This window comes from Ailuropoda melanoleuca, chromosome 5 (genome assembly GCF_002007445.2).
Source record: "Ailuropoda melanoleuca isolate Jingjing chromosome 5, ASM200744v2, whole genome shotgun sequence".
In the NCBI taxonomy this organism is placed as follows: Eukaryota; Metazoa; Chordata; class Mammalia; order Carnivora; family Ursidae; genus Ailuropoda; species Ailuropoda melanoleuca.
This window is the reverse complement of record NC_048222.1, coordinates 99,809,073-99,836,803: the sequence shown is the minus strand read 5'-3', so window position 1 is coordinate 99,836,803 and position 27,731 is coordinate 99,809,073. Positions and strand designations below refer to the sequence as shown.

General features: G+C 35.5%; 1 pseudogene; it reads left to right on the top strand.

Moving 5' to 3' along the window:
- Nucleotides 1-27,731, top strand: part of LOC100480421 — a 182,752-nt pseudogene that overhangs the window by 130,486 nt on the left and 24,535 nt on the right.

Here is a 27,731-nt window from a genome sequence, read left to right as displayed (position 1 = left end):
TCTACTTATCCTTAAAGACCACCGGTTCAAATTTCACCTCCTTCAGATTTGTATTTTCTAACCCTTTCAACAATTTAAAACCCTTATATGATGGCAGTTAGTTTATTCTAACTGTATTTCAGATACAATATTCCAACTACATACCTCATAAGTTCTTGTGTAACTATTTTTCTATTTGTACCTGTGGTATTAAACTAAAAACCTTGAACGTAGTAGTGATCCAGTTAATGATCGTTGAACTTATAATTCTACTTTCTCCACTCAAGTTTTGATATCCAAATCTGGAATTTAGGTAATACAGACATTTAAATAGTTTCAGAAAGTTTAGGTAACAAAATTAGTATATATTTAATTAAGTAAGCACTGAAAACTCTCGATGAACTTAAATCACATGAAAATTTGTTAAGAATCAAAGAAGAAATGTGATGAATAAATTAATTGAAAGATTCTATGAAAAAGAAAATATCTAAAAGGCAGAAGATGTTGTCACATAAAAAAAAAAGAAAGTTTATAAGTGAGGAAAAAAAAAACACTTTTTCTTTTTAAATGTTACTGGAAATGTGCTGGCCCAAGTTTTTCGATATTACTGAGAGAGACTAAACATTAGAAATATGCAAATGTCCTCTTTCTGCTTTAATTTATTTCCTTTTATAGGCCTTTAATTAGACTTGCTGCCAAGAAAACCTGTGCTGTTTAGGGGTCAGGAATTTATTTAGAATCTTAAAACTTTATAACTAATCTTAGATGAATTCCCCAAATAATATTCATGACTAAGCTTCCAGTGACTGGAATAAAAATATCATGTCTCGGTTCAAAAGTTCTGCAAGTTCCAAGTACAACGAGAAGCTGGTGGGAATACAGAAGAGCAAGTAGTGATAGAGGCTGTAGAAGATTCCTTCAATAAATTCCCATGTATTTGAAAACAAATGCCTTTGGTTTTCCTTAAAAATATTTGCATTTGAGTAACTCTTTATCGTATTGACAAGACTCTGCCTCACGATACACATTTACGGGATGGGAAATGACTCACAACCGAATGTTGTAAATTGACTGCTCGAAAGTGACAGGAGCAACTCAACTGCGACAATGACACTATTTAATTTTTTTCCCTAAGGATTTTACTTATTTATTTGAGAAAGAGAGAACGAGAACACGATGGGGACTCGATCTCAGGACCCCGGGATTATGACCTCAGTGAAGGCAGGTGCTTAACTGGCTGAGCCACCCAGGTGCCCCAGACACTGTTTAAAAATTAAAAGCAAAAATGAATGTTCTGAATAATATACTGAATCTATTATAAAAATTATTCTTGAAGTTCCATACTAGGTTGGAGATCTTGTCCCTACATAAAAAATAAAACAGATTTTCACAGTTATAAGCAATAGTACAGTAAAATAGACCTGTAAAAAATTTAAGAACACATTGGTCTCTTGAAGCAGACAGATCTCTGTTTCTCACAGCACGTGTATTAGGCAAAGTAACCAAAATTTTAAAGCTCCCCTAGAATTCCCAAATTCAAGAGAGTTAGCGAAACTCGGCAGGATTTAGCCTCTGATGCACCTACTTCTTACTATAAATGGTCCAAGGTGTTTCCACCTCATTTCATTCCTTTTAAAGAAAAAAAAATAGTTTTTATTTGTTTTCTATTTTAAAGATACTCCAAACAAAATATTAGAAAATTCTTTTCAAGGTTCATTTTCTTTTCTTTGATTTTTAAATTTATGAACATTTTTAACCTTTAAACACATTCCTGGAACCTGCTTTTTCTTACACTGAGAAGAAAAAAAAGAAGAAGAAATAGCATAGAATATTTTCTACCATGGCCTTCTTTCCTCTCAAGTCACACACCATGGAGGGCTGTCAGAATTTACATGATATGCAATTACAGCACGGATTTTCAAATTTACACTTTTTAAAGCCTTTTCTCCAAAATAGATTTTTAAAGGTCTCCAATATTTGCTTTGACAGACTGAAAAAAAATCAAAACAAAAATTTTGAACTCCTCGCTCATTCTCTTTCTTTCTCTCAAAAATCCACTTGATAATTCAGGATTCAGGGACTGTACAAAATATGTTATGCACAGAACTAAAGATCAGAACATTCCATAAGTAATGATCCAACAATACCTCTTTCTCAGGGCTAAAATAGCTCATTTATAAATTGCCTGTTTTTTAAGGACTGGCTGAACCAAGAATTTGATCTATCAGTTTTGAAACATGCCCTGAAGCGCAAACACAATGCAAGAGGGTCTCAGCACAAGGAATGAGGTCTGTGTCGCACCTGGCAGGGTGCCTGATGGAAGCTTCAAAGAGCCCGTTGCAGAGGATGAGCTGACTTAATAAAGCCATTTTCTAAGCTCTTAAAAATCTTTCACCAGAGTTCTAAAGACTTCCATGATTTTCTCAGGTGCCGGAAGCCTGGGAGAAAATTTTTAATTGATTTTCATTAAAACCTTATATACTCTGTGAGCAAAATGAGGGAAATATGACAGAATGTTTTCCTTTCTTTCTCAGCCCTCCCTTATCTTTCGTGAATGTCATTTTTGTGCCCAGATTGCATAGATGTCTTAACACAGATAATCTCTTTATGGGTGGAATAAAAATACTTTTTGGATTCTCATTGAAAAAAGAAAATCTGAAATTCTTAAAATGAAAAGGTGTGTATCAAGTGAATAAAGGGTAAAAAAAATAAATTCTATGAATTCATTAAAGAAATACTTCAAAATAAATAAATAATATTGAAGTGCAGAGGGAATGCTGTCAACTCTTGGCCAGTTAAGGTCATTACAATTTCTTATATTACATAAACATGAAGACCTTGCCTACCTTTGCAGTCTACTAGCTGGTACATTGGCCGGGGTTTAGGATCTGTAGTGGTCATCCTGGAAATAGGCCATTTTATGAGATAATGTAAACTGTACCTTCACACACACACACACAATAATAATAATAATAAGCATGACAGAATGGCACAAATCATACAAAAAGTCAAGCAGCACCTTATTGCTAGATTACAGCCAGGGAAGAAATCAGAATTTTAAGAATGTGTGAGTATAATTCTATATTTTCAATTGATCATTACAAAACTCTGTGGTCTTCCAATTTCTGCTGCTCACACAAGTCTACTACATTTTTCTCTCTTCACTGACACTTTTCCAAATGATAGTGCATACTTGCTCCTTCATTTAGCCTGTAGCCTCATACAACATTCTTTCCCCCGTAGTTCAGCAAATCTGATATCTAAAATATAACCAAGTGTCACTTCTTCACTCTTATCCTCCAACTGAAGGGGTGACAAACCCTTTCCTTTCTGTATGTTTTCCACGATTTTTGTTGATTCCCACCATACTATATTCTCATGCTTTTCTTTGGGTTTTTTTTTTTTTTTGAAAGATTTATTTATTTATTTTTGAGAGAGAGAGAGAGAGAGCCCCTGTGCATGAACAGAGGGAGGGCCAGAAGGAGAGAGAGAGAATCCTGAAGCAGACTCCCGTTTGAGCACAGAGCCTGAAGCAGGGCTGCATCGCAGGACCCTGAGATCGTGACCTGAGCAGAAACCAAGAGTTAGACGCGTCTTCAAATGCACCACCCAGCTGCCCCATTCTCATGATTTTCGTCCTGATTTTTTCTAATTCTCTTTAAACATGCCCAAGGTTTTGGTAGGTTTGTTTTTTTGTTTGTTTGTTTGTTCTGTTGGTTTTCTGCTTTGGTCTGGTTTGGTTTGGTTTGGTTTGGTTTGGTTTTGTCGGCTTGCTTGTTGCTCTCTATTTCCTTAGCAACCTCTATACTATCTTATGAATCTTAACACCATCATTTTTCTCATAAGTCAATGGTCTCTAAAACTTCAACCAACATGTCAGTGCTGTTGACCATCATATTTATCTATCGTCGTCTAATCTCTTCCTTGAACTTCAGCTTTGCTTTTGTAACTGCACGCTAGAGAGAACTCCCTGGATGTCTCATAGCAAATCAAACTTAACATGTCTAAAAGGATATCTGAAAGGATATCCTCTTAACCAGAAAGCCCTCCTCACTTGTCATGTCTGTAATTGGCACCAATACTCTGTCAAGCCTCAAGGCTATGCATTGTCCTACCTCCCTGTCCTTGCTCATACTATCCCATGATCCTCCCAGTCAGAAGTGAGCCACTGAATTCCTAAGAATGTTTTTGAATACTTTTGTGATGCTTATCAAATTTTGATTTACTATGCTATTTGGTTCCATCTTACATACCTTGGTATGCTAAAAACTCCTTAAGTTCAATATCATGGTTTCCTAACATAGCACTATTCCCGGAAGGTATTCAGGTTATGTCTGTTATCTGAGTAAATGAATTGAACAATTAAGTTAATTCAGTTTACTCAGAAAGCCATTCATAGAAGAAATAGTTAATTTTGAGAAAATTTACATACATAGTCTTTTCGAAAATATTTATGACCATAGTGACCCTGCAGTAGGAATTAGCTCTGGGGAAAGGTGCAGTACTCACATTCCTGAGATTCACTCCAGGGCACAAACAAGGTAAGAGGTAAGATTTTGCATGATAACAGATTTTCTGACCCAGGTGGAGGATATGAATCTGTGCTGTTGGTCACATAATTGATTTTAAAGAAAAAGCCTTGCAGATATTAATCCTTGCTGATTTCTCTGTATGCTGAAAACTCATATTTCAACACAACAGCTACCAGTCAGGATTCTTCACATCTAATCTTTGGCTCTTTCTTCTATGCATTTTACCTGGTGATGGTGACATATTCTTTGTTGAAAAGAAAAATAAACAGCCAAATCAATGTCTTTATGAAAGGGATTAAAAGCATTAATTTTATGGCAGTACTGAGGGGAAAGGATAGATTCTGCCATCGCATTGTATGGGTGAGAAAGGTACAAAGGCTACAGGAGGAATTCAGGCAGGGAGGAGTGAAGGCCCTTAATAGAACTGACATGACTTGAAGGGGCAATTACTTACAGTAGTAAATCTAAAAGGCAAGGGCAAGTTCACAAAGCACTTCAAAATAACAGAACTATATGGCAATGTGCTTGAAAATAATATTTTAGTAAAACAAAATCATTTTGTTTTTTGGTTTGTAAATTATTAACCTCTATTAAATATTTTAAAATCAAGAGTGTCTTACTCTTCCTCAGTTATTTTCCAAATGTAGCCACTAGTGTAAAGGTTATGCATTCACACTATAAAGCATTAACCTTGATCTTCACAAGCAGCAAAGATGTCTATTTCTTGTGTGTGTGTGTGTGTGTGTGTGTGTGTGTGTGTGTATGTGGTATATATATAGCATGATAGCAGATGTGAAATTTGAGAGAAGACAAAACATCTGAAACACTGTTTCCATGGCAACCGTTTGTAAAAAAAGATACAGAAACTTAATAAGTTGAGGCAATTTTAAATCCAAAGGAAGGGTGTTTGACTTTGAGTTGCTAAAAAATAAAAAAAAAAACTTTCTGTATAAATTATTTTTTGACATAAATACGGGAAAGCTTGTTGTCAAGGTTGCACTTAGTGACCTATAGAAAAAAAAGTCCTAATTCATAGTTAGAAAAATGAGTTTAAAATACTTTAAAATCTGCCTGCCTCTCACCAGATGGTCTGGAGCATAATAATTTCCATGTTCAGCGGGCATATACATTTTCACTATTCATTTGGATTTCAAAAATCATGCCACATTCTTAAATTATAATCTTAAAACACAAATTAATATTTAATTCATTGATTACACAAGACATTGAATTACACAATGATGAAGATACAGAGATGAGTGCTTCCAATCTAGTAAGAAAGAAAAGACAAAGAATACAAATAATATAGCACAACTCAAAAAGTATCAAGGAATGTAAAAAAAAAAACCCAAGCAAGGTTAAGCCCAAGATTACGGAAATTACTTTGGACTGCTAATCAAATCAGTGTTCAAGGAGGCAATTGCCACTAATCTGAACCTCTGCAAATAAAATGAATTTGGAGAGGTAAAGATACAGATAAGTATATTTTGAGGATGGTCTTACAATAAAAGGTAAGAAAAGGAGGAAGGAAGGAAGGAAGGAAGGAAGGAAGGAAGGAAGGAAGGAAGGAAGGAAGGAAGGAAGAAAGAAAGAAAGAAAGAAAGAAAGAAAGAAAGAAAGAAAGAAAAAAAGAAAGAAAGAAAGAATGAAAGATGGCACATTAAAAAAAATGATCAATTGGGAGTAAATAATAGAAAGTAATACAGAGGAGAATTAAGCCTTGAAAATTGTAGACACTCAGTAAATCTTATATAAATTGAATAATTACATCAAGTCTAATAGAATTGAAATGAATTAATTGTTAAAATAGGGCTTATTCATGGAGGTCTTGAAAGTCAAACTGTAGGTTTTAGAATTTATTCTGTTGGAAGGTTATTTACTCATTTAATGCGTATTTATTAATTGCTTTTTAAAATTGAGCATTTCAAAAGTTTCTAGGACTTTAAAGAGAAACATGACAGTTCTTGAGTTTTGGGAAGTCATTGCCTAGTTTCCCTGGCCCAGGGCTAATGGGGGGCTTACTATAGCATTGCCTGGCACAATTTTCAAAGATCAGTGATGCTTAGACAAGGAGGGGAAGAAATCGAATTCCAGGGAGAGTTGACTTATGGCCTAAAGGTACAGAGGCTAGAACTGCCCCGAGTGTTTTGGGGTGGTCCTGGTTTTCCCCGGACTTTCCCAATTTTATCACTGAAAATTCTGTGTCCTGGGAACCCCCTCAGTCCTGGACAAATTGAGACAGTTAGTTGGGAGGAATGGGCAGAGGAAGGCTACAAGTTTCATTAAGGCAGAATATGAAGATAAGGCAGGCGGTGGGAAAATACAATCCTTTTCTGAATGAGGCACATGCTGGATCATGGAGTTTTGATTCAAGGCTAAGCCTGGGATCTGATCTGAGGGGACCACTGATGAGTTCTAACAGAAAAATGACATGGTTTTATCTACTCATGAGATAAAACAGTCATCAGTAAGAAGGCTACTGACATATAACCCCAGGAAGTCATAAGGACAGCTGAGCAGATTGGTGGTAGAAAGCATAGAAAGGAAAAGTAGAAGCATTTGGGGAATATAAAATATATAAAGCTTGATTGATTAGAGATGGGAGATGATGTCAAAATTCATTCAAAAATTCTCACTTTGTGCCTGTAGATGACAATTACTATTCTAGGAGGTAAGGATAAGGAACAAAACAAGTTTGTAGCTATGTATGTTCTGTTGGGGATGCCATCTCATGAAGTGTGGAATGCAGGAGAAAGAACTAGCTTTGAACAAAGGTATGAGTCCAGTTTGGTGCCTTGGTTCTCCTACCTGCAGAGTCGAATGAAAAAATTTCATACTTTACAAAGACCACTCCAGCTATAGTGAATAAAATAGATCTTGTTGGACAAATTGAGGAAAGGAATAGAGAAAAGTAAGAAAGTAGAGCTCTGTTCATGAATACTGAGACTGTGGCCTACAGAGATTTGGTAGGGAAGTAAAAGAGGGAATAAATATGAAAGACATCACAGAGGCTCTTTGGACTTAGTACCTTATTGGGAACCACACAATGGAGGTGGTGATGGAAAAGAGAACTCAAAAGAAGGAGAGCCTCAGAGGATAATGAGAGAGAATTCTGACACATTGTTTGCACAGATTCTCAGGGTCATTCCTGGATGCTCTGATGAAGACGTCCAGCAGAGTCAAAAATACAAAGTTGGACATCAAGGAAAGCCTACCTTGTTGACTACAAGGTAACCTGAGATAGATACTCCATCAGAGTGAAGTCTAGCCTTTGCGGAAAAAAGAATAGAGAAAAATAAGAGGAAAAATAACGATTGAAACTTAGGGGCTGTCCAAGAAGCAACAGGAGGGAGAAATCTGTGAGTAAGACAGAAAATGGAAGATAGGAAAGAATGAAAAACTCATGGAAGTCATGAAGAACATTCCAGTCTAAATTTTCATGATAATATTATGGTATATTATTTATGGCACTAAGAATTGCATTTTAATAGAAGTGATTATTTTACTTAGAATCCTAAGATAACTTCTGTCCTGCCCATTCTATATCTGCTTAATCACCAACTATTTTTAGATATATGTTTGAAATAAAGTAAGTTTTATCAAATGTGATTGGATACATGCATTCTAATACAAATACCTTGTGGAAATAAATTTTAATTAGAGATGGTTTAGAACTTTAGTTTTTCTAAACAAAGAAAATTCTAAAATTTGTATCAGAAAATTCAGAAAACATGAGTTTTCATAAATAGAGCTTATAAATATGAATTTTCAATTAAACCAGCTTAACCACTGTTGTACTCTGAAAACAAGACTGGGTAACTGAATTTTTAATCAAAACTGATTGTAAACATGAGTTTACATCAAATAAAATCTGGCAGAGATGCAGTCTCTTAATTACAAGATGAGATATGTTTCTTTTCAAAAACTTATAAAATGCTTTTCTTCTAAACTAGCTGAGTTTATTTTAAAAAGCAATAGTTTCTAGGGGAAAGCAAGTTGAAGAATACGTTTGCATAAAAACGAGCTTTTAAATATGACTTTCTGCTCATATTAGCTTAAAATGGTACTTTTCTTACTTTCATTGAATAAAGGTTAACATCAAAATGATTTTTCCTTAAAAAAAGCCTAAAACACAACTTAAAAATGTAACCACTGAAATCAGATCTGCAACATTATTCTAATTTACCTCTCCTATCTTAATTTATAGTCCATATACCACTTCAATTTCCAAAAAAAAGGCCTGGGAGGAGGAGCAACTGTTCTACGAATACCAAGTTTCTGTTTGGGATGATAAAAATGTTCTGGAAATAACTAATGGTGATGGTTACACAACATTGTCAGTGTATTGAATGACACTAAATTGTACAATCAACAATGGTTAAAATGATGAGAGAGAGAGAAAGAGAAGGAGAGGGGGAAAAAAAAGAGAGGAAAAACTAAAAAGGAATATTCTCTACGGAAATATTAACAAAGCCTGTCCTAATCTGGCCTGTGACTCTTCTTTTTTCTGATCTCTGTCAAGATGTTTCAGCAGCATCCAGCTGACCCTAGCTTCCTCCACAGGAGACTTTCTTCTTGCCTCCTCACCTAAGTACTTGCTATCCCTCTTCTTGGAATGCCCGCGCACACACTCACATTCATACTCACACATCTTACTTTCTTGCCAGCTTCTATTCATCCTGCAAGTCTCGGCTGCAGTGACATTCTGGCCTGGTCTTCAGGTAGAGGCAATTTGCCTTCTGTTGTGCTCCCATAGTACTTTGGTCAGATGCCAACCACAGAATACTTCCCATTGCTATGGAATCACTGATTGAGGTGGATTTCACCATTGACTGGGGACACAGGTGTATTTTGGTTTTCTTACCCAGTGTCTAGCATATGGTTGGTATCAGTGAGTACTCCATAAATGCTTACTGAATCAGTTCAGCCACTGTTTTCCTCCCTACTCTGTATTTACTCTCACATACTACTCTGTTATGTGTGCCTTGGTTTGGGGGACTCAAAATGCACCCAAGATATCTGATAACTTCTTTCTTTGACAACTCCTTAGAATTTATTGGTTTAATTTTTCTTTGTGTTATTTTCATTGTGATATTCAGATGGGCTGTTTCTGGATTACTTCACGTTTTATGTTTTGTCACCTCAACCAGCTGAAATCTTTTGAGGGCTCATAGATTCATAGGTATTTTCTAACACATATCACATTAACCTTTATCATATTCTCAAGTTAGCCTTGCCTTTTTAGTCTTCTTTACACCTTTAGATGTCTCTGTTGCACTAAAATAGTGGGGGAAAATAGTCAATTTTAGTACATGTATGAAATTCCCTTTTATATATTTATTTACTTAACCAATAAACCACTTATCCATTTTTTTTGAGAAACCTGAGTTTCTACTCTTTGCCAATTACTATTGTAGTTACTAAAGAATGAGATACAGCAATGAACAAAATCAAGACCCTGCTGAAATAGAGCTTACATTCTAGTGAGGAGACAGGAAATGAATGGACAAAAAAAACCACATATATAGAAAATGTTAAGGTGACAATAAATGCTAAGAAGTGACATAGAATAGGGTGAAGGAAATAAACATAAAAGGGAAGGGAAGGAATTGCTGTTCCATTACATGTGAGCAGTGAAGGCCTTAGATGAGACATATGCACAGAGATCTAAGGAGGTGAGGAAGTCAGGCATGTGACAATGAGACCCAAACAGTGAGCATACTAAAGAGCTGAGGAAAGCACATGTTTTGGAGTATCCGAAACAGAGCAGGAAAACAAGAGGTAGAGGTGAATGGGGCAGAGTGGGCTGGGGGGTGGGGGCAGAGGATTATGGGACCAGAAAGGTACCTGTGGAAGAGACAACAGTGGAATTCAACTGGACCCCAGAGGACACAAGGTGAATTTGAAATGTACTTTGAGTGAGACGAAATGTCAGGGGACGATTCTGAGCACAGGAGTGACACAATCTGACCTAGGCTAGAAAAGGACTCTGGCTTCTGGTGCCAGAAAGACTGCCCGGGTCATGTATAGAAGCAGGGAAAGCCACCAGAGGGTTTCAAGGGTTTAGGTGAAGAAAACGGTGGTTTAGAATAGGGCTGTTAGTGCTGGGTTCTGCTTCCACTCTGAAACCAAAAAGAAACAAAACTAGAGAGCTGAAAGGAGTTGATGGATTATACACGAGTTTAATGGAAAGAGAAGAGTCAAGGATGACTCCAAGATTGATGGCCTGAGAAAATGGAAGAATGAGTTTGCAAAATTACAGAAGGAGCCCTTCTGTAGGAAATTTGTCAGTGTTAGAAATGTTAAGTTTGAGAAGGCTATTGCCCATCCAAGAGAGAATGTCACACAGGGAAAATTGGATACGAGAGTCTTCCTCCTCGCCCCCTTCTGTCTTCCCAGAATGATGCTCACGTATCCTGCTATAAAATTATCAAAATGCTATTGATGAGACTGAGGATTTTTCAGTAAAAGCGTGTAGTTGGATGGCCATCATAAGAACATTATATACAGAACTATGCTTAGAAATAAAGTGTCATGATCTCTTCCACTTCGGGGAGGCATTTTGTAACAGAAGTTGGTTGCTTGAGTTTTTGAGGCATATTCTTTTCTGAGAGCCAAAATATCTACTAAAAACATCTTTATGAACTAGAAAAGCAGATTAATCCCCTTCAGAGATAGGAGAATTGATGTTGTGTTGCCGAGTGCCAGATGTAAGACTGGCACACTTTGCATGTCAACGAGGATTACTGTCATCCAATTTGGTATTTATGCTATGACTTGCTCTGTGAGCAGCCCTCAGAGGGAAAAGCCTTAATGGCATAGAGCTATTGCTCAGATGGTGTTCGCTTCCTGGAAATTCAGATGGGACCAGGCCCTGGACGTCCCTCCTAATCCCCGTATGCTAGCCTCAGATTGCATTTTGTAGAAACTGCTCATAAGGTCCATGACTTCTGTGACTGTACTTCTCAAACTTAATGTGTCTTGGAGTGGCTTTGTTTTCATTGGAGACCATTCCTGGACTTGAGCTCCCTCTCTTCGTATAGCCACACGCTGCTATGGTTTGTCTTCCATTTGCAGTCTCGCTGTCAGCAGTTACATCAGAGGGCTGGAAAAGCCAAGGCGATATGCTTTGGAAGCATTCCTCGACATTCGATGTTTACAACTGTTCTCCTTTCACTTGACACAGTGCTTATGTTCTTCTCATGGTTTCATTCATGCCTATCCTGTGAATGACCTGGCTGGCATAGCCGTCTGCAACAAAATAGGGGAGTCTATATAAGGCACATCCTCAGGCCGACTTGCAACTTTAATTCCTATTGCAGCCATCAAAATAAACACATGTCTGAAGGGCAAAGGAAATAAAAAAGTATTCAATAGCAACACATACATACGTACATACAGTGCCTGCTATACCCCTTCCCTTTTCCTTTCCCTTAAAAGCAAAGAAGGTTACAACTTGGTTGTCTCCATGAATCCATTGCAACAATCGAATCACTCCCTGGAGAGTCATAGACTCTCATTTAAGAAGCATTGTATGTCCTAGATTGATTTGTGACCCCCAGGAATATTTGTTGACGTCCCACCACCCGTCACTTGTGAATGTAACCTTTTTTGGAAATAGGGTCTTTGCATATGTTACCAAGTTAAGATGCGGTCATCCTGGATTAGAGTGGGCCATAAATCTCATGATGGTTGTCCTTATTAGAAGATCATGTGAAGATAGAGGCAGAAATTGGAGTGATTCAGCTGCAGTCCAAGGAATTCCAAGCGTTGCAAGCAGACACCAGAAGCTAACAGAGAAGCCTGGAACAGTTTCTCCCTTATAGCCTCCAGCAGGAACCAACTTTGGCAACACCTTGACTGTTTTTTTGTTTGTTTGTTTGAAAGAGAGAGAGAGTGAGCAAGAGAGAGTGCAAGAAGGGGATGGGCAGAGGGAGAGAGAGGATCTTAAACAGGTTCCATGCCCAGCCCAGAGCCCCAGCAGGGACTTGAACATAGAACCCTGAGATCATGACCCGAACTGAAATCAAGAGTCGAGTCAGCTCCTTAACCAAATGAGCCATCCAGGTGTCCCCAATACCTTGACTTTGAACCTTGAGAACTGTGAAAATAGGTTTCTGCTCTTTTAAGCCACCCAGTTTGTGGTACTTGGTTACGGCATCCCCAGGACACTAAATGCAAAAGAGAAAATGCTGTATCTTTTTTATTTTCTCTTTATTTGAAAATGAAGAAAAGGAGGTGAAAACTTGCTAGTGTCTGTGGCTCCATCGCAACAACTGAACCACTTCCCTGAGAGCCCCAGAGTCCTGTTTAGAAAACCCCGCTACAACCAAGTATTTACATTTCCTTAGCTGATTGGAAGTGGGAGCAATCAGCAATGCTGACTTCTCTATTTCCTGAAGGTGCCTGGCTTCTCACTCCTTCATGCCTTTGCAATGGAAATGATCACTAAAAAGGGTGTTTCCTTTCTTTATCCCTCTCTATCATTTTTTTGTTCAAGAATCAACCTAAATATCACCTACCCTGAGACATTTTTCCTTCTGTCAACCTCCTTGCCTCCACATACTCCCCCCCGACACACATCTACTTTGCATTGGATGCCCACTGCTCTGCTGCAATTCTGTATGCTATATATTGAATAAGTTGACCTTGAGGAAGCCTGCTACACACACACTTCCATCTCGTGCAAATAGCCCCAGTCCTTTGTGGCCAGTTTCTGGACCACATGGCCATAATGGGCTTTTATTTAACCCAGTCTCATAATTAGGCCAGAAGTGAGCAGAGGGCCCTAGGGCAGCAAAAGCATAGGTCTTTGATGTTCCCAATGTAAAGACATTTAGATGGGACTATCAGACTCTTGTTTATAATTTTAAGTATAAGAAGTTTGGAGAGAAAGGCTTTGATGGGCCACAATAAGCCAAAGTTTTGAAGAAGAAGAAGAAATAAGAAGTGTATTTTAGGATAGAGGGAGTAGTCTTCCAGACACACAAAAAGAAGCAAAGCCAAGAATGTGCAGGGTGACAGTGGAGAGACGGAGCTGGAGGAGGAAACCAACTCCAGTTCAAGTTTTGGGAGATGTGCTTGACGGTACGCGGCAGGTGCATGAGATAGCTGAGGCCAGGCTCTCTTCCTTACACGCTAAGTGTCTGTCTGAAATCCCAAGGATGCTTCATTTGTAGTTCTTATCCTGTTCCACTGCTGACTTACTCGTCAGAATCTCCCAGAAAGTGATTAGCTTTGTGAGAAAGGGTTCACAGTCATTCTGACACCATCCCTCCACCTAGTAAGCTCTCAATAAAGCTGGTGGACTGTACTAAGGCTAATGCAAGAATGACAGGACAAGCTAGAACTTTCCAGTACATCTGTCTGCCTTGACAGATTTTCAGAGTAAGGAGAGCATTGGTTGAATGCTAAGGACATGCTTATCCAGAAAGCATTCTGCTGTGTCTAGCTCGTGCTAGAATTTATAGACTCCCCTTCCCAGACCAGACCCAATAATTACCGATTCCGATTGAGCCTCTGGTTGCCTGTTGCACCTGCTTGCTCTTTCTGCGCCACGGCCTTTGTCCTAGCTCAGGGCCCGAGTTTAGCCCAGGTGAATTACCCTAGCTCCTCCTCATGGGGCTTCCTGCCTTAGCTGTGACCCACTACAGTTAATTTTTTTCATTGTGCTACTTGAAGATTCTAAAATACAAGTCCGATTATTTTACCCCGGTACATAGAATCTTACAAAGCCTATCCCCCTTGCTTGTATGATAAAATTCAAATTTTACATTGCACACAATACCCTTTATGATCTGATACCTGTTCTCTTCAGCCTTTTGTCTTGTCTTGATCCCTTCTTCCCCTCTGCCTTCTCTGCTTCTCCTAAACTAGTTCTTTCAGTTCCTTGAATACACCATGTCCTCTCAACTCTGGGACTCCACGCATGACCTGGAACACTCTCCATCCTAAAACACATCCACACTACCTCTTATCTGAGTCATGCTGACTCATTCTTCAAACATCAGCTCAGAAATGACTTCCTTGAATATTTCTCAATGATCACTGTCTTTAGTCCTAAATTTAGGCTGGGCTTTGCTTTGTATGGTTCTGTACCCCCTGTATTTACATTTTTGTATTGGGCTACATCATTCACACACCATAATGCAAACGTTTTGTAGTCAGAAACTTCACCTAGTGTCCAACTATGTTATCTGCAGCATAGAATGCAAAGTACGGGCCCATAGCAAATACTCATTAAATATTTTGAATTGAATAAAGTACATCACAGGGATTTATTTCTATAGAAAGCCAGATGGGTATGCATCCTGGTATAAGACATGATAAACAAAGGATTGGGAGTTTTTTGTTTGTGAAACAGAAAGCCAAGTAAAATTTCATGTGTCAGTTTGCCTCCAAGAGTAGGAGTGGCATAGAGAGAGAGAGAGAGAGAGAGAATGAGCCAGAGGGATCTTTATTCTAAAGGTCTAATCCAGCATCAGGCCTATTTGCCTTAGTTTGTGGGCTAGTAGATGGATTGTACCCAAGGAGGACCCTGCAACGTTTCAAAGTTTAGACATAAATCCAAATGAAGAAAAGAGAATGGCTTCCATTAATAGTATTGAAAAGGTCTATTTTCATAGCTTCCTTTGTCCAAACACCACAGTGTAGTAATTAATTAAGTTTTGATCTCACCATGTTCTGCAAAAAGTGGGTAAGCGTTCATAAAAGCATTTTGTTGAAGATTTAAATCATCTTACTATTCCCACAGTCTTTGCCATTATGTTTTTAAAACCTTATCCAACTGTACAAAATTGCAATAATAGCACCTTAATCTTATAAAAAGAGAGAATATATACATAAATAAGCTCATTGATATTATTAACTGGGCTGTGGATAGGAAGCACAGTATTCATATTAATCTTCATTTTTGAGTTTGAGACCTAAGCTAATAGAAATATTATCATATCATAAAAACTGAGATTTATTGAGCCTCTACTCTGTGCTTTGCATGCACTATCTCACTTAATGATCACAATTTAGTCAGTGCTATTATTATCCCATATTGTGGATTTAAAAAAAAAAACTCTCAAATTTATAACAGTTAAGTAATGTGTCCCAGGTCACACAGCTAATAGAGGGTTATGTTGAAATTCAAACCTAGTGTCATATTCTCGTCTGTTTTTTTTTTCAACAATTGCTGAGAATGTCCTAGTAGTCTGTGATTTTGCTGTTTTAGTTTTTTTTTTAATCACCCCATCAATGCCCTGTCATACAACTCAAAAAGAAAGAATCTTTTGAATTATAATGGTTGTTCACTGAAGTAATCCCTCTCTTTTTCAATTTTCGATACTAAGAAAATTGCATCCCCTTTCTACCTTCCCTTTCTTCTTCTCCCTTCTCCTCTTTTAAGATTACAAGAAGAAAAAGCCTGTTCATGTGTTGCTAGGTCATGTCTAAATCCAAGCTCAATTTTTATAACTAAATTGTAATTTCAATGTCTATACTCCTTTTCTTTCTTCAAAAGTATCTTGTGTTTGCCGTGCAGATAACAGTCTTGTCATCCAAGAAGCAGTTCCTGCAGACAAAGACTATTACTGTCCTCACTCCAAATAGTGAGACTGTTCTCCTTATAGTCTTTGGAATGTAAGAAAGTATTGGTTGTCCATATGCTTAGGAAAGAGCAAGAAATTGCTGATTATTAGAATTTTCATTTTCAACATTAAGCCTGAAACAACTTGGTATGCATTTTTATGCTGTCTTGTTTTCTAAACAAGATTGATTGTTCTTAAATGTTCTATTAGGATAATTAGATAGTATCTATTCATGTGCATTTTACCAACAAATTTTTAAGACTGATTAAAGTTCAACTACAAAGTAAAACATCCATTATTATCATATTATATGATTGGACTGTGACACCCATAAACATCAAACTGATATTTGGATTCATTGTGAATTACTCCAGGCTTCAGATAACAGGAAGATTTTAACTTTGTCATTCTTTATAGCTATGTTAATTCAATACTAACAGTAGTTGCAACCACAAAGTGTGACTAATGTGTTTATATTAACAACCAAATCACTTTATATTGTCGTAAGTACTGCAGTTATACATATTTGATTATCCAAGAATAAACAGTCACTGTATGGCATTTAGACTCAACCAGCATCACGTGGCAGACACACTCGAGTCCTAGTAGAGGAAATTGTACTTCCCTTAAAAAGAGGAACCAAATATGAGAAGGAAGCTAACCTTTTCCACTTGCCCTTAAGTCTTTTTTATAGTGAAAAACAAAACATGGAATCAACACTCTCAACAAATTTTTTAAAGTATTGTTAACTAGAAAAACAATGTTGTACAGAAGTTCTCAAGTATTTTTTTCATCTTGCATAACTGAAATTTTATACCCATTGAACAGCAACTCCCTCCTCCAGCCTTGGAAACTATCATTCTACTTTCTGCTTCTGAGTTTGACTACTTTACATCTGCCATATAAGTGGAATCAGGAATATTTGTCTTTCTGTGAATGCCCTACTTTACTTAATGTCCTCAAGTAGCATACTACAAGATAACCTTCTTTTTTTAACAATGAATAATATTCCTTTGAATGAATATTCCATGTTTCTTTTTCCATTCATCTGACATTTAGCTTGTTTCAACCTCATGACTGAGTGAATAATGCTGCAATGAACTTGGAGTGAAAAATATCTCTTTGAGATTCTGTTTTCTATTCTTTTGGATAAATGCCCAGAAGTGGGATTGCAGGATTATACAATAAGTACGTTTTTAGTTGTTGTTGTTTTTTTTTTTTTTTAAGAACACTTAATATTGTTTCTACAGATGGCAATAATGCACAAGTATTCCAATTTCTCCAGCTCTTTCCCAACATTTATTTTGTTTTGTTTTATAATGGCCATTGTAACTGTTGTCAGGCAATAGGTCATTGTAGCTCTGAATTGCATTTCCCTTGTGATTAGTCATGTTGAGTATCTATGTGCCTGTTGGTCATTTATGTGTCTTTTTTGCAGAAATGTCTATTCAAATCCTTTGTCCATTTTTAAATCAGTTTTTTGTTCTTTTTTTGTTTTGTTAATATTGAGTTATAGGAATTCCTATACAGTTTGATATTAATCCCTTATCAGATATATGATTTGTAAGCATTTTATCCCATTCCATAGGTTTCTTTTTCACTCTGTGGATTGTTTTCTTTGCTGAGTTGAAACTTTTTAATTTGATATGTTCCCACTTGTCAATTTTTGCTTCAGTTGGCTGTGCTTCTGATATCATGTCCAAGAAATCCTTATCAAGACCAATGTCATGAAAATTTTCCTTATGTTTTCTTCTAGGAGGTTTATAGTTTCAGGTGTTAACGTTTAAGTCTTTAATCCATTTTAAGTTGATTTTTGTGTATAATGTAAAGTCAGAGTCTAATTGCATCCTTTTGAATGTGGATGTTCAGTTTTTCCAACACCAGTTGTTGAAGATACGATTTTCCCCATTGTGTATCTTGGCACTCTTGGTAAGCATCATTTAACCATATATGCATAGGGGTTTTTTCTGGGCTTTTTAGTCTATTTCATTGCTCTATATAACTCTCTTTATACCAGTAGTATATTTCATATTATTTTGATTACCCTAGCTTTGTAATTTGTTTCGAAATCAGAATGTGTAAGGCCTTCTGTTTTGTTCATATTTCAAAAGATTGTTTGGGCTATTTGGAGTCATTTGTGGTTTCATGCGAATTTTAGGATTTTTTTTTCTATTTCTGTAAACTGCCATTAGGATTCTAATATAAATTGAATTGTATCTGTATATTATTTTGGGTAGTATGAACATTTTAACAATATTAAGCCTTCCAATCCATGAACAAGAGATGTCTTTCCAGTTGTGTCTTCTTTCATTGTTTTTAGCAGTGTTTTGCAGTTTTCATTGTACAAGTCTTTCACCTCCTGATTAACTCTATTCGTAAATATTTTACTATGTTTGTTGAGATTATAAATGGAATTGTTTTCTTAATAGCTTCTTCAGACTGTTTGGTTTTGGCATATAGAAATGAACCTAATGACTGTATGCTTATTTTGCATCCTACAACTTTGCTGAATTAATTTATTAATTCTAACACTTTTTAAAATTATCTTTAGGGTTTTCTATATAAAAGATCATGAGATAATTTTACTTCTTCTTTTCCAATGTGGAAGCCTTTTATTTCTTTCTCTTATCTAATTGCTCCCACTAAGACTTCCAGTACTGTTGAATAAAAGTGATAAGAGTGGGCATCCTTGCCTTGTTCCTGAACTTGTTGGAATAGCTTTTAATTTTCCAGCACTAAGTATAATGTCAGTTGTGGGCTTTCCATATATGACCCCTGTTATGTTGAGGTAACTTTCATCTATTCCCAGTTTGTTGAGAGTTTTTATTACAAAATGGTGTTGAATTTTATCAAGTTCTTTTTCTACATCTATTGAGATTATCATGTGATTTTTTATCCTTCATTCTGCTAATGTGATATGTCACACTGATTGATTTTCTTATGTTGAACCATTTTTGCGTCATAGGAATAAATCACAATCAATCATATTGTATGATTCTGTTAGTGTGCTCTGGAATTCAGTTTGCTAAAATTTTGATGAATATTTTGCGTCTATATTCATCACAGATATTGACATGAAGTTTTCTTGTCTTGTAATGTCTTTGGTTTTGGTGTAAGGTTAATTTTGGCCTTATAAAATGAGTTTGGAAGCATTCCATTCTCTTCAATTTTTTGGAAGAGTTTGAAAATGACTAGTGTTAATTCTTTTTTAAACGTTTGGTAGAATTCTCCAACAAAGCCATTTAGTCATGCATTTTTCTTTGTTGGGACATTTTGGTTATTGATTCAATCTCCTTATTAGTTATCTGTCTGTTCAGATTTTCTGTTTCCTTATGATTCAGACTCAGTAGGTATTTTTCTGTGAATTTACCCATTTCCTCTAGGTTATCCAGTTTGTTAACATATAATTATTCATAGTAGTTTCTTATATTCATTTCTTTGACATCAGTTGTTATGTCCCTTCTTTCATTTTTTATTTTATTTTAGCCTTCTTTCTTGTTTTCTCAGTTAGTCTAGCTAAAGATTTCTCAATTTTGTTGATCTTCTCAACAGTCAACTCTAATTTTGCTGATTTTTTTCTATTTTCTGTTTTGTTTATTTCTTCACTAATCTATATTATTTCCTTCCTTCTATTAACTTTGGGATTAGTTTGTTCTTCTTTTTTGAGTTACCAGAGGTATAAAGTTAAATAGTTTATTTTAGATCTTTTCATCATTTTTAACATGTGCTGTTACCAGGATGAACTTCCCTCTTAGTATTGCTTGTGCTGCATCCCGTATGTCTTAATATTTTCATTTTCATTTTTATTTGCCCCAAGATATTTTCTAATTTCCCCTTTGATTTCTTCTTTGACCCATTGGCTGTCCATGAGAGTGTGATGCTTGATATTTATAGATTTTCCACTTCTTCTTTTGCTATTGATTCCTAATTTCATTCCTTTGTGATTAGAAAAGTTCTTGGTGTGATTTCAAACTTTTTAAATTTGTTAAGACTTATTTTGTGATCTAACATGTGATGAGTCCTGCAGAATGTTCCATGTGCACTTGGTACAAATGTTAATCATGCTACTGTTGAGTGGAATGTTCTGTGTGTGTCTTTTATTGTTAAAGTCCTGTATTTCCATATTAATCTTCTATCTGGATGTTCTAACCATTACTGAAAGTGAGGTATTGAAGTCTCCTACTATTTCTATGTTGCTGTTTCTTCTTTCAGTTGTGTCAATGTTTGCTTCATATAATGTACTATAATGTTGGGCACGTGTATTTTTAAAATCATTATATCTTCTAGTGAATTGACACTTTTATTATTATATAATGTCTTTCTTTGTCTTCTGTGACCATTTTGACTTAGTGTCTTTTTGTGCTTATATCTAAAAGGTGTCTTTTGTAAAAACATGTCATTTGATTTTGTTTTTTTTTTTAATCCATTCAGTTACTCTGCCTTTTACTGGGGAGCTTAATTCATTTACACTTAAAGTAGTTTTTGATAATAAAGGACTTAACTATTGCTGATTTTCTGATTTCTGCCAATCTGTAGCTCTTTTGTCCCTCTCTTCTTTTGCTGCATTCCTTCATGTTTTGTTTATTTACTGGCATGCTTTGAATCCTTTCTCATTTTCATTTGTGTAGATTCTATAAGTAATTCCTTTGTGGTTACTATGGAACTTATGTTAAAACAACAACTGTGGTTATAACAATCTATTTTGAGCTGACAGCCTCTTAACTTCAATTGCATACAAAAAGTAACACTTTTTCTTCTCCCCACATACACTTATATTATCGATGTCACAAATTATATCCTTTTATTGTACATCTATTAACATTTTTACAGTTATTTTTATACTTTGGTCTTTAAATTCTGTATCTCATTAAAAATGTTTTATTTGGGGGTGCCTGGGTGGCTCAGTCAGTTAAGCGTCTGCCTTCTGCTCATGTCATGACCCCCGTATGGAGCTACTTGCTCAGCGGGGAGTCTGCTTCTCCCTCTCCCTCTGCCTGTTGCTCCCCCTGCTTGTGCTCTCTCTCTCTGTCTATCTTCCTCTCTCTCTCAAATAAATCAATAAAATCTTTTTAAAAATATTTTATTCGCCATTGTTACAGTATTACAGCATTCAGTATTTGTCTATATATTTACCTTTACCAATGAACTTTATACTTTCACAAGTTTTCATGTTGATGTTTATCATCTTTTCACTTCAACTTGAAAGATTCTTTAGCATTTCTTATAAGGCAGGTGTAGAGCTGATGAACTCTCTCAGGTTTTGTTCATCTAAAGAAAGTCTTTATCTCTCTTAATTTTTAAAGAACATCTTGAAGTCTCAAGCATACATAAAGATAATTAGATTTTCTATAGTAATTTAAAAGAATACATTTATTCTTTGGCCACGAGCATATTGTTATAATAATCTTTATTTCTTTTCTATTTTTCTAATTTTCCTTAGTCGTAGTACAAACTGTTGTTTATTTCATAATATATTGGCTATTTCAAATCAATTTATCATTGTAGTGATTATATCTTATTAATTGAATAAAAATAACTTATCTTTATATCAGATATCACTTTATCAGATTAAATAAACAACTAAACTCTGCTCCTCCAATTTTAGTTCTCCTATTCCGATCCATCATTTGTCCAAGTCTTGATACAGACCACAACTAAAGAATCCTACGGTACATTTGGAGTAACTTTTAGGATAGAGTCTTTAGACAAAAGTACAGAACACACTTACACCAAAAAAAAAATTTTGTTTATATAAAATTCAAATTTAATTTGGTGTCCTTTATTTTACTGCTAAATATGGCAGATTTACTTCTAGAAAGCTCTTGACACTTAGCTCACCCCTTGAGTATTAAGAAGAATAAGCACCAAAAACAACTCAGCTATTTCTTAGTGAGGCTTGAAATACTCCCACTGAAACCAAATCTGAGGATAAAGTAAGACTTAGAATAAGACAGGCACCGTTGTAAATTTGCAGTGTGCCAGATACAATGCTTCTCTTTCAACGTGATTTCAGTACATAATCCTTCCAACCACTGTGTTTTAAAGGTAGGAAAATCATGATTTAGAGAAGCTAATTTGCCAAAACCTATACTTCTAGGAAGTGAAATAACCAAGATTTTTAAACCAGTTGACACCTACCCAAAGCCTGAGGGCTTAGTCGAAGTGTTACAGTGGAAGGGTAAAAGTTCAATGCCCTTGAGAATGCCTGTGTGTGTGTGTGTGTGTGTGTAATTATAAAATCATATATATAATACATATATGATCTATAATATACTCAGAGCTAAAGGGAATATAATATTTATGATACTTTCTACCAATTTTCAGGTAAATAACATTTAATGAGCACCTTTATGCCAGACAGGGTTCTATGTATAAAACATAAAATAGTAAGCAAGATCTATCCAATCTCTAATCTCTCAAGTATACAACAAAATACATAGTACTCTGGGAGACAAATCAGCAGCAGTTGTGAATAAAAGATATAAATAATAAAAATTCCCTTTTAAGAGATAAACATGTTTATCATTTCTGAGCTTGGATCTGTTTATATGACAAGGAAATGTAAATCTGCACTTTCTTGAAAGGCTGTCACAGAAATATTAACAAAATGAGTTCCTTGTGCCCATTTCATGAATATAAAGGGTGGGAAATTTTCCACTCCACACATAACAGTAGTTTCATAATCTGAGGTATCTTGTTTTATGATCTGAAATAAACAACTATTTAGGGTTTATATGCATATGTGAATAAATCACAACTTATTTAAATTAGGTTGAGAGGACATGCTAGTAAGTTAGAGAATAGTTAGTACTTATTTTTATTGCTCTACTAATTCTCATACACTATAATCTATGAAAAAATGATTTCTAAACATTTTGAATTTAATTGGGCCAGGTAATGTTCCTCTTGCACCTATAAGTAGGATGATTATATCATTCATTGCCCAAATGAAGATACCCCTGAGAGTGAAAGGATAGTGTGCCTGGACAGCAGGCAATTCCAGGATTGGCACAAACATGCCCTAGGTGCAACCCATTCATCTCTATCTCTGAAACTTTCAAGATTGCCTCAATGTTTTGCTGTGATCAGCACCAGTGACGTTTCCCTGGGTGGGAAGACAAGAGGGCATGGTACCTAAGGTATTATATCAGGATTTGTCTCGGCAGGTTTATGGTGCCATTGGCAGTGTTCAGAGCTAAAAATACAGCAAAAGTGAAAATCCTTCCTTGCAGTAATAAACATTTATTTTTCTCAGTGGAGACAGAAACTGCTGGTTAAAATGATGAGATAAAGAGGTGAAAAATAGTTGTTGTTGGGTAGTTAATAATAATATGTGTAAATTTTGTCAGCTGTTATTATTGCTGATTTCATTCCTTTCATCTGCATATTTCTTTGTGCAGTGGCTTTAATGGCTGGAAATCCCTCAGTAGAAATGTTCCATACTGCCCTGAGAGCTGCTAATAAGGCTATTTCTCTCCCTTGTCTTGTTTGAGTTTAATGTTGTCGATTTGATTACATTTTCCTTGTATTTATAGGGAAATAGTTTGTGAGAGAGGAATGACTATTAATTAGCATTAGGACCACATATCTGACAGCCTCTTGTGTGACACACTGGCATACTGTCCTGAAAAAAACACAGCGCATTGGTTTCAACTCTTATCTTTGTAGTTGTTTTTCTTCTCCTTTACTAGGAATTCTATAGCACATTATCATTTTTTCCAATATGTAAACCTGCAGTCATATACATATATTTAAGTGTTAATTTTAAATTCCAAAGCACTACCATATGCAAGAATGCTCTCATGCTTATTTGCAAATACAGTTGTTCTTTTTAAAAAATAATATTATATTGTATTTGATAAAACCATGCCATTCTACCCAGCAACATAATAAGCCTGAGAGAAGTAAAAATGATCGCCAGATAAGTAAGGAAGCTTTTATCTCCTTTACTTACTGCTTATTAATAGAGCTTTGCATAAGGGTATTGGGAGAAAGAGGTAAAGCAAAAACCATATAAAAAGAACAGTTTAAAGTTAAATTCATAGTTCACTAAATTAGTTGGAATTTAAGTCTCTATACTTTATGTTCTAAACACTCATTTCATAACCATTAGCTATTTTTATACTCGTAAACCTGGGGAAAAGCCAGTGGGCTTTCTACAAATTTCCCCCTCTGAGTAATAGCTAGTGAGCAAAAAAATTTTTTTAACATTTCAACAAACATATTGGAGATCTGCAAAGATTCAAGAGGCATGTCGATCAGATTGAAATTTGGAAAAAGATACACATAGGAAAAACAAGCCATATTTGTATATAATCTCTCCCAAGATACTGAAAGTATTTAGGAACTCAGAAAAATCAATGACACTGTCTGCAATGTGCTAGACATTCTTATTGTTTTTATATCAACTGGAAAATAGAAATGGGGGATTAAGGAGAGATTCAGGACAGTAAAATAAGGTGAAGAATAAAAATATTGTGCAGAGAATCAAGAACCATAGCCACAGCTACACAGCTCTGTATGATATGACCAATGCTAGCATTAAATGTAAAAAATAACAAAATAATTTTACATGCAAAACTATAGGAAGCTTAATAATGTTCATGTGTTTCACTAAAACAAAATGTGTTTCTGCTCCCATATATGGGAAAAATATTAATCTACTTTAAATTCTAAAAAGTGAGAAAGAAGTACTAAATTAAGATCACTGCATTTTAAAATAGTTATATTTTTTCTCTGTGATGTCTCAAGAATTACAGTTTTGAAAACCATTTCCTTGTGACCAGCAACCACAGTGAAAAGAGGGAATGTGAAAATTACATGGTTAATTTAGTCAACAGCTGGAGAATAGTGTTCTGTAGACAGGACTCTTCCCAAGAGAAGGAGTGGGTTTAAGGAGTCAATTTTAGAGTACCCGCCTTCCCTTGGTGCATTTTCCTAAAACTGATGCGCTTGAGATCTGATTTGCTATGGATCTACTTTCCCAACTCACTGTCAATAATGGCCCATTTCTCTCTTATTTCAGAAAGGATGCTTATAGCTCTCACCCATCTAACTATGTTGCGTTCCCTGAAACATCTCTAGGTCATCAAATGAACAGAAACTGAAATACTGGTGTCAGCAAAGTCTCTTTTAATCAAAGCAATATAAAAATCATAAGAAGTAAATTCTTTTTTTTATCATAAGAAGTAAATTCTTTAAAATCTCAAAATAAACACATCATTTTTACTGCAGAGAAATTATGATAAGGTGATTGGTATGCTCATACATTAAAACAAAAGTCCATTAAGGAAGTGGAATGTAAATATGACTTCAAGGAAACAAAGATGTAAATTCCCCAGCTGTTAGGGAAGACCTTTCTATGTATTTTTGTTTATTTTTATTTTTTTCTATGTATTTTTAAAATGCATGTGGATAAGTACCAATCATTATGATTCTTAGATTTCATTGGATACATTTATAAAAAAGCTTTATCAGATTTATATTAAAGTCTTAATATTTATAATACAGTGTAAATTATATCGTTGCATTTTTAAAATATAATATGTATTGTAGGGGTCAGCTTAAAAGTGTGCAAAAAAATACATGTATTTTCAAAATTCTATTAGGCACTACTACCCAAACAAAAATAAAGAGTGAGGACCACTACTAGAGGCAGTGTCTTGTTTAATATGATCATATAAAGTCTCCAAATAATACAAATCTTCAAAGTAGATTTGGGACTGCACAATGAGTTTCATTTTATCAATTAGCATAACAAGGCAATTGCCCACTTTTCCAGGTGCTCTGTTTTCCGAAGGCAGAGAAAACACAGGAGGCACATACAAAAGCCCAAGCCCACAACTCAGAGATAAGCCCTGAACTTTCACCTCTACTTCTTACGTGTGAAATTTGTCAAATATTGTAATTAATGTGTTTTCCACCTGAGTAAGTTCTCTTCAAGACATTTGTTTTACACTTCAAAGATCAATGTATTCAGCAACCCAATATTTTAACCTTTAGCTATGAACACGAGAAACAACATGGAGAGGGTATTTACTTTGATGGTGCAAAGGAATGATCCAAAAAAAATTTCGTTTTCTCAAAAGATTTCTCAGAACTTAAGGTAATCTTCAACAACTCTTGAAATTGCTAAAATTGGATCGATAGCCTTGCTCTCTATGTTTTAAGGAACATAAAAATACATTATTTAAAAATGTGATATTTTAGGCATAATTCAATTCATAACATTATTTTTGTAAATAGTGTGTGACAATTTTATTAAAATTTTCTATTAAATATCTTACAAGCTAGTATTTTAATAGCTGACTCAATTGTCTTTGCACATCTTGTTTTTTCCCACCAATCCATTCTTTTCTTAGTAAAGGAAATAAAAAACTGGATTATATCACCTCCTCTACTGAAAACACTTAATAGCTTCTAATAAACCCCAGACCTTTACTGTCACCTAAAGAACTTGCATGATCTGGCGGCCCATCTCTTCAATTTCTGTTGTGATCCCTCTCACTTACCTTGTTCCAGGCAGTCTGATTTTGTTTCAGGTCAAATAACTAATAGCTTAGAGTCATGAACACCTTCTGGCACATTCAGTGCCCTTCCCTATCACTACCACCGCCCCTACTCCTCACTTGCTAGCTCCTATCGAATCTTTCAATGGTAGCTCCATCATCGCTTCCTGAGAAATCTCTCCGATCATTCTCTTTCATAACACCCTACGATTTGCTTCGTCACCCTTAACACAATTTATGATTATACACATATTCAGTTACATATTTGTATTTATCTGTGTCTCATGAATGGCCCGGAATCATTCTGCTTGGTATTTCATATGCCCAGCATCTCAGCACCGTATCTGATGTGAAAACTCCTGAGTGAATAAGAGCACTATGTGACTCATACAGCTTCCTAGGAACAGGAAATATCAACTACCGAGATTAAATATATTTGCATATATATCATCCTTATACATATTTATAATTATTATTAGACAGCTAACTAAAAGACTGAATACAAAAATGCAGTGACCAAAATATACAGAAAGTAACATTTGACCTGAGAGTTTTTCTCCATTTAATCTTACAATCATTTAAAAACAATTAGAGATCAGGGGTTTGTTGGACATATTTACACACTTATCAAAGGAATTTTCAGCAGCCCTCAGTATCACCCAAACCAACTAAGCTATGTTTGAAGCACATTTATATCATATATATATATATATATATATATATATATGATTCAAAGATTACCACCGATATTCACTGCCAGATTTGTTTTCTGATTGGTCTTCCTTTCTTCTCTCCAATTCACCTAAAGTACTATTGAAGGTTTAGTTGTCTTCAAACACTTTCTAGAAAGATATTATTATTTCCCTAATCACATTTTTTCAAGTACATTTTATTTCCTATGGCACCAAACTCTAGCAAGGCTCGTAGTAATTACATTGATCATTTGGGGGACTCCTGTTTACCATACTGTATTTAATTACAGCAAAACTTGGTATCTAAAAAAAAGGAACCACTTTAATCTTGAGACATTCTCCAGCGTTAGCTGTCTTAAAATGCAGAATTTAGCAAAAGTGAACTTACTAAGTACTCTGCTACAACTAAAATTTAAGAAGATAGCCATTGATAAAGTGTTTATT